Consider the following 8449-nt stretch of genomic DNA (forward strand, 5'->3'; position numbering starts at 1 on the left):
CGCCCCCCGGCCGATCCAAAGAGAGTCGGGTTCAGATCCCCGAATCCGGAGCGGCGGGTGTGCGGCCTGGTGCGCATCCCTCAATTTGTCAATGGAGAATGTCAGAGGGAAGATTAACCATCTTCTTTGCACTCTTTCTAGAGCAGCAATATCCTTTTTGTAACAAGGTGACCAGAACTGAACACAGTATTCTAGGTGAGGTCTTACTAATGCATTGTAAAGTTTTAACATTACTTCCCTTGATTTAAAATCAACACACCTCACAATATATCCGAGCATCTTGTTGGCCTTTTTTATTGCTTCCTCACATTGTCTCGATGAAGACATTTCTGAGTCAACATAAACTCCTAGGTCTTTTTCATAGATCCCTTCTTCAATTTCAGTATCTCCCATATGATATTTATAATGCCCATTTGTATTGCCTGTGTGCAATACGTTACACTTCTCTCTATTAAAATGTAATTTGCCACGTGTCTGCCAAGTTCTGAATGCTGTCTAGATCATTTTAAATGACCTTTGCTGCTACAACAGTGTTTGCCGCCACTCCTACTTTTGTGTCGTCTGCAAATTTAACAAGCTTGCTTACTATACCAGAATCTAAATCATGAATGTAGATTAGGAATAGCAGAGGACCTAATAGTGATCCCTGAGGTACACCCCTGGCTACCTCACTACATTTTGAGGTTTCTCCTCTATTTAGTACTTTCTGTTTTCTACATGTTAACCACTCCCTAATCCATGTGCATGCATTTCCTTGAATCCCTACTGCATTCAGTTTGAGAATTAATGTTGAAAGGGAGGGAAGATCTTCTCCACATTCTTTTGAATGACAAATGTTCGTTTTGAAAAGTAAATGTTGAAAGGCCGGGAAGATCTTCTCCACAGAAGATCCTCCCAGCCTTTCAACTTTTTTTCAGAAAAAATACAATTAAAAAAGGCATCAGTGTTTAATTTCCAGATGATTTTAAACTTGCAGCACATTTCAAACGACTATCGGAACATTATTTCTTTAAAACAAATGTGGATATTATTTATTTTTCAATAAAGGATTTTAAGATTTTTTTCTCAAAGAGTTTCCCAGTTTTCAATCATTTGAAACATGTACTGTCTTCCAAATGCCTGTTCCTAACGAATTGGCTATTCTCCTTGCTTGACACATTCCTATTTTTATGAAATGTAGCAGTTGCATGAGAGGCAGAGCTGCAGCATCTGCCCAGCTAGGAGCTGCCTTGCTGTGCCAAGTTATGCGCTCCATACCCTTGCTGTGCGGATCTTTGTTGTATTTAAAATGACATTTTTACGCAGAGGAGCAGGGTACAGACAAAGGGAGCAGGGGACAGTTCAAAGGGAGCAGAGGGCAGGGTAGATTAAACAGCTTTGTATGTAGATTAAACATATTTATACTGGGGCAGTACACAATAGCCGGGATCCCTGAACTAGCCAATGTTGGAACTTAGTGTGACAATACTGGAATATGACCAGAGTCAGAATAGTGCTACATGACCATAGTCAGAATTGAGTTACATGACAAGAGTCAGAATACTGCTACATGAACAGAGTCAGAATTGAGTTATATGACCACAGCCAGAATCGAAGTAAATGACCAGAGCTACAAAAAAAGCTTTACCTTCTTCTAAGGTATAAAGTCGGTCTCTGTCAACAAGTACAGGTGTTTATACACTGACACAGCCCCTGTGTAAATGAGATCAGGCCTTTATACACTGACACAGCATCTCTGTCAACAAATACAGGTGTTTATACACTGACACAGCATCTCTGTCAACAAATACAGGTGTTTATACACTGACACAGCATCTCTGTCAACAAATACAGGTGTTTATACACTGACACAGCATCTCTGTCAACAAATACAGGTGTTTATACACTGACACAGCATCTCTGTCAACAAATACAGGTGTTTATTTGTACGCCTTTGAACAAATGACAAACAGTATTGCACAGAAACGTCTGGGGTGGTTTAAAATTGACACAAAGCTGCATTTTATCACCAAATGGTCTCAAATTGTAGGTCTGATCACTGTGGACTAGAGCATTTTTGCAATATGTGTGGAACTTTCCTATTTATGGAGGTATGCAGCCTCAAAGCTAGCTGGTTTTTGCTGTGCAGTCAAATCAACTGTATTGAACAGAATGGTATATAACTGCCAGTTTACTAATAATGAAAGAAATCCCCCAAACAGGCAAAAGTGGGTTTAAATTGAAGATCACAACTTCTAGTTTACATTAAACCTGACTATGTGGCTAAGAAATGTGGAGATATTGAGAAACTGGGAGGAAACCATTGACATATTCAGCTATTTTTCTATAACTGCCAGTTTACTACTAATGAATGAAAAATACAAAAAATCACCAAAACAGCCAAAACTGGGCTCAAATTGAACATCTCATCCTCTAGACAGCTTTATTTCTGCAGCGGCAGAAATAAAGCTATCAAAGGTGACGAGCAGGTATGTACCCTATGTGTACTGACACACAGGAGAGCATAGGGGCCTCAGAAGAGCAGGCAATTAATATCGGCGGCTGTGTAGGGCAGGCTCGCTTCAAAAAATGGAAGGCTAATCGCGCTTGGCTAAAGGCTAATCCCAGCGGTTCAGTCATTTGCTCGGTTTGTTCAGCAATTCGTGATCTGGGAACCCATATAAAAGAACGACCTGGAATTGACCAGGCCTTTATGAATGGCACAACTGCAACATCAGCCAAAAAACTAAATGACAAAATAAGTGAACACGGTAAATGCAAGTCTCATATGAAATGTGAACACATAGCGCAAGCCAGACAAAAGCAGGCCATAGAGAAAGCTGCTGAAAACAGCACTGCAGTGATCGGAAAAAACGACGAGCATAATGATAACAGCCTACATGATTTGTAAAGAAAACGTTTAAGATGCATCCAAACATTTTGCAGCTACAGCAGCTTAATGGATTGGATACTGGGAACATGCTGCATTCCGACCATGCAGGTTGTAATATGCTCTCGTTTGTAGCAGACAAAATGGCTGCACAACTTGCAAAGTATGTAATTGATTATTATTATTATTATTTATTTCTTAGCAGACACCCTTATCCAGGGCAACTTACAATTGTTACAACATATCACATTATTTTTACATACAATTATATTATTTTAGGCAACTATTTTTTTAACATTGTGCCGCTAAAGTCGGGGACAGGTGCTGGCATTGCAGATGAGTTGCTTTCCAGCCTCAATCAGTATGGCATCACTGCAGACATACTTCGAGAGCGTCTGCTGGGTTTTGCAACTGATGGAGCAGCATCGATGCTGGGGAAATACAAAGGGGCAGCATCAATTCTGCGAGAACAGATCAACAACAATCTAATCGAGATTCACTGCATGAACCACAAACTGGAGCTTGCTGTTCATGACGCTGTTCGAACAGTAAAGGAAGCAAGTCATTTTCAGCTATTAATCGATTCACTGTATTCATTTTTTTCACTAAGTCCCAAGAACCAGAGGCAACTTGAAGCTGTGGCTGCTGAGCTCTGTGTACATATACACAAGGTTGGTCGAGTTTCTGACGTCCGTTGGCCGTCATCTTCCTGCACATCGGTGACTGCTTTATGGGAAAGTTACCCTGCCCTTGTTACATTTTTTAGAAATGGTTCAACAGACATCTCACGTTCTTCACAGGACAAAGCAGAATGTGGTGGTCTACTGGGGAAGATGACAAACTGGCTGTTTGTAATGGAAGTAGCAACAATGAAAGATGCACTCGAGACGCTAAAAGCGCTATCCCTGTTTCTTCAAAATAGGAATTCCACTGTCATCACTGTCAAGCCGGAGACTGATGTTGCATTAAAAGCTCTACGTGCTATGAAGGACAGAGATTGAATAAATACCAGCACAATGAACAACGAGTTCTCAAGAGCCGGTGCATTTAAAGGGGTTCCAATCACACAGCCATCTGACGCTCAACAAATGAAATACAGAGGTTTCCGCACGCAGTTCATACAAGCTTTATTTGACAACATCGAAAGAAGATTTGATGATAAAGGGGTCCTGGAGGAGGCAGCCGTACTCAACCCCACATCATGGCCTGTAGAAGAGGATGCAAGAATTTTGTTTGGGGACGATAAAGTTATGAATCTGTGCAAAACTTTAAAATTCAACGTTTCACGACCTCTAACTATAAAGGAATTCAGAGAGCACAAAGATACTCAGCGCATGGGGGATAACCTGAACAAACTGGTAACCACAGTAGGTGTAATTCCTGTGGTCCACTGCTGAATGTGAACGTGGCTTTAGTGTGATGAACCTTATTCTGACCGACCAGAGAAGCCGAATGCATGTAAGCACACTGAACAGCATGCTGTTTGTTTCAATTAACGGCCCCAACATTGACACTTTCCAAGCTGAGAAATATGCAGAGTTTAAAGGATTAAAGAGGGACACCCACTCTGCAGAGGACAAACCAACAGGAAAGAAAAGAAACGAGAAAACGATTGCCCACCATACCAAACTGTTTTCTTAGACCGATCCAGCCACATCTTGGTGATATCGGTGAGTTTAAAACATTTAACTTATCTTACTTATGTTAATTAAAATGTAAAACGAAAATGAAAAATGATATATAAATAAATGGTGTGCATTTACAACTTCATGTCACCAGGAGTCTCCAAATCAGTTAATGTTTGTTACTGGAAATATAGTAGCTGTGTGAAATATTAACCCTTTGCAGTTCATTTATTAAGTGCGTGTCAGGTCCAATTTATTTTCACACACGCAGTTTATTTTAGACGCGCTGTTTAAAAGTATTTTTTTTCACAGTAAAACAGGTTTAAAAGACACTTCAAAACAACAGGACACTCAGTACTGCATCTCCAGCAAACACCTCAGTAATGCGATCCAAGTCATTATTTTATTACTATAACATCTCAAAAAGCTCTGCAAATGTCTGTGATATTCTCTGAGCGCTGGATGCGGAAGCAGCTATCTTGTTTGTGTATGTCCGTGTTATCTATGTAGTGTCGGGTCTATCAGTATTCATGAGATACACCCACTATTTTTTTTTTTTCCGGCTTCTCTCGGCTCCTATCGGTCTCACTCGGCCATTGAATAGTTTTCTCGGCTTTTTCCGGAGAAAAAAGACTAGAGACCTGTTTTTTGTGTCTTTTTGATGATGTCGGACAGGGTCCGACATTGGACCGGAAAGGGAAAATTGCGATGTCAGACCAGGTCCGACATAGGACCGCAAAGGGTTAAGGTAATCCAATCAGAAATGCTAATGACATATTTCAGGTATATAAAGGCTTAAGTTCTTAGTGTATCCACCTGAGGCAATCGTGGCCAGTAGTCGTGCGCAAAATTATACAAATCGAGCAAAAACTTCACAGAAAAAAAACTATATGAAAAGTGCATTCTTAAAGGCGGTGGCTAAGCTGAAAATTAGTGGTTCCCATTAGTGTATGTGTTTTAAAAACATTTAGAACGTCCCTCATACAATGAATTCAGGTATGAATGACAGCCTTTAGTAGACTCAATTCAATATCCATCCACATTATTGTATTTTAGCACCATTGCAGTCACGATTACAATTACAGTTATAAGGTTTAATTACAAACATCATGAAATAATGAGAGTAATTATTCCCAGTGTCACTCCTGGAGGTTGGCCAGACGTCTCTGTGAAAGCTTTTGTATCTTGCTCTTCTCGTTGAATATCTTCACTTTGACAGTTGTCCAATCATGCCTTATATTTGAGTGCTGGAACAAAAAATCCTCCATCTCTTTTTTACCTATAATACAAAATGGAGTGAGGTAACCAGTGGTGTACCACAGGGATCAGTATTAGGCCCTCTGCTATTCCTAATCTACATTAATGATTTAGATTCTGGTATAGTAAGCAAACGTGTTAAATTTGCAGACGACACAAAAATAGGAGGAGTGGCAAACAATGTTGCAGCAGCAAAGGTCATTCAAAATGATCTAGACAGCATTCAGAACTGGGCAGACACATGGCAAATGACATTTAATAGAGAAAAGTGTAAAGTTTTGCATGCAGGCAATAAAAATGTGCATTATAAATATCATATGGGAGATACTGAAATTGAAGAAGGGAACTATGAAAAAGACCTAGGAGTTTATGTTGACTCAGAAAGCTATAAAAAAGGCCAACAAGATGCTCGGATATATTGTGAGAAGTGTTGAATTTAAATCAAGGGTAGTAATGTTAAAACTTTACAATGCATTAGTAAGACCTCACCTAGAATATTGTGTTCAGTTCTGGTCACCTCGTTACAAAAAGGATATTGCTGCTCTAGAAAGAGTACAAAGAATAGCAACCAGAATTATCCTGGGTTTAAAAGGCATGTCGAATGCAGACAGGCTAAAAGAATTGAATCTATTCAGTCTTGAACAAAGAAGACTACGCGGCGATCTGATTCAAACATTCAAAATCCTAAAAGATATAGACAATGTCGACCCAGGGGACTTTTTTGACCTGAAAAAAGAAACAAGGACCAGGGGTCACACATGGAGATTAGATAAAGGGGCATTCAGAACAGAAAATAGGAGGCACTTTTTTACACAGAGAATTGTGAGGGTCTGGAACCAACTCCCCAGTAATGTTGTTGAAGCTGACACCCTGGGATCCTTTAAGAAGCTGCTTGATGAGATTTTGTGATCAATAAGCTACTAACAATCAAACGAGCAAGATGGGCTGAATGGCCTCCTCTCGTTTGTAAACTTTCTTATGTTCTTATGTTTTTATATTAATATAGGTTAATCTATTGAAATACATGGATAGACCTAAAGAATACTACTGTGCGTCATAGAAAAAAAATCTTGTAATACCCAAATGGTAATATTTTCGCTGGGCTCTGAACGATGGTATTATCACTTCAACACATCAGCTTGAGCTCAAAGTGTGGCTTGTGCAGAGCTGGCATTTCAGTCTATCCACCACGCAGACCCGAAAGGGAAGACACATATTGTTCAGACTCAAATCCATATATTACAATAAACAATAGCTGGTTTAGTGTGTATTACCAGGGGTAATACCATCTGAATGGTTCCTGTCCCCAAAACTCTCTCCCCAAAACCTCTCTATGGTATTATTCCCTGGTAGTACACACTGAACCAGCCATTATTCCAGTTGTTAAATGATACAATAATTAACATTTTATATAAAAAAAAAAAAAAAAAACAACAAACAAAAACACAATAACATTTACAGACTAGCCATAATCCCTGGACTGTTCCATTATACAAAGGTGTTTGCTTTACATAAAAAAGTAGCCGCATGTAAGAAACAGGGCATATTTATGATGGTCTTTACACAAATACAGTTTGCACCATATACAGTATATCTGTGTATTTACAAGTAGTCTCAGGCCGATTGGTTTGGTGCAAATTCTGGGGTGAATCAGTTTGTTTTGGATGTTTCATTTATGCCTGCAAATGAACTGAACCGTACTTCAGCATGCACCAAACGACCATTTGTGAAAGGGCTTTTAAAAGTCTCAAAAGTACTGTATGCCTAAATTATTGTTTGTTACTAGCAATATTAACACATTGTTTTCTTCACAAAAAAAGGATGTAAATCCCATTTTGATGCAAATACCTTGATAAATCTGACTGAAGGCAAAGATACTGGTACCCAATAAAGTACAGGTGTGTGGATTTGTGTTAATCTGCATATTTGAAAACCAGTTGAATATTTTATATAAAAAATTACACTGCAATATAATTATATGATAATCGTGGTATTTTTTCTGATAGTTATCATACCATGAGAATTTCTTAGCATCCCACCTCTACATCTGACCCTATGTCACACCTACGTCAAACTTATCCAATTGTCAGGAAAATTCATATGGATACCCAAACACCCCACCCCCAATAAAGAAACTAAAAATATAGTAAAATGCCAAAGGATTATGCTATTGGGGGCGGGGAGTGTTTACTTTGAACGGACTCAGACAGAATGTAGAAGAAAACTAAATATTCAATATATGTATGGCACCATTACAATCATTACAATCTCACCTGGCATTTGTTTTCTGCTTTCACCTTGTAAGGCTTGAAATAGATAAGCACTTGGTCTTCATCTACTTTGGCCCATCTTGTATACTTTCATCCTGCACAAGATAACAAATACAATTATGAAGTTACTTCATCAGTGGCGGACTGTAGCAAGATTGATTGATGTAGCAATCTCTGTGTCCTCCAGTTTGAAAGATCCACTTGCACACAATAGTGGGCTATATAACTTGATTTCATTAGTATGCTTAGCAATCCCCGGAACAATGAGACCATATAGAAAAAACAATACTTTAATCTGCATTTTCATCATATAACTCTATACATTAAATTAATTTATGAAGTTAATATTTTTTATATATAAATGTATGAAAAATAAATTTGGTTCAAGTACATGTATTGGGGGTTGTTTTAAAACAAAATCTGACAGG

This window comes from Acipenser ruthenus, unplaced genomic scaffold, assembly GCF_902713425.1.
Source record: "Acipenser ruthenus unplaced genomic scaffold, fAciRut3.2 maternal haplotype, whole genome shotgun sequence".
Classification (NCBI taxonomy): domain Eukaryota; kingdom Metazoa; phylum Chordata; class Actinopteri; order Acipenseriformes; family Acipenseridae; genus Acipenser; species Acipenser ruthenus.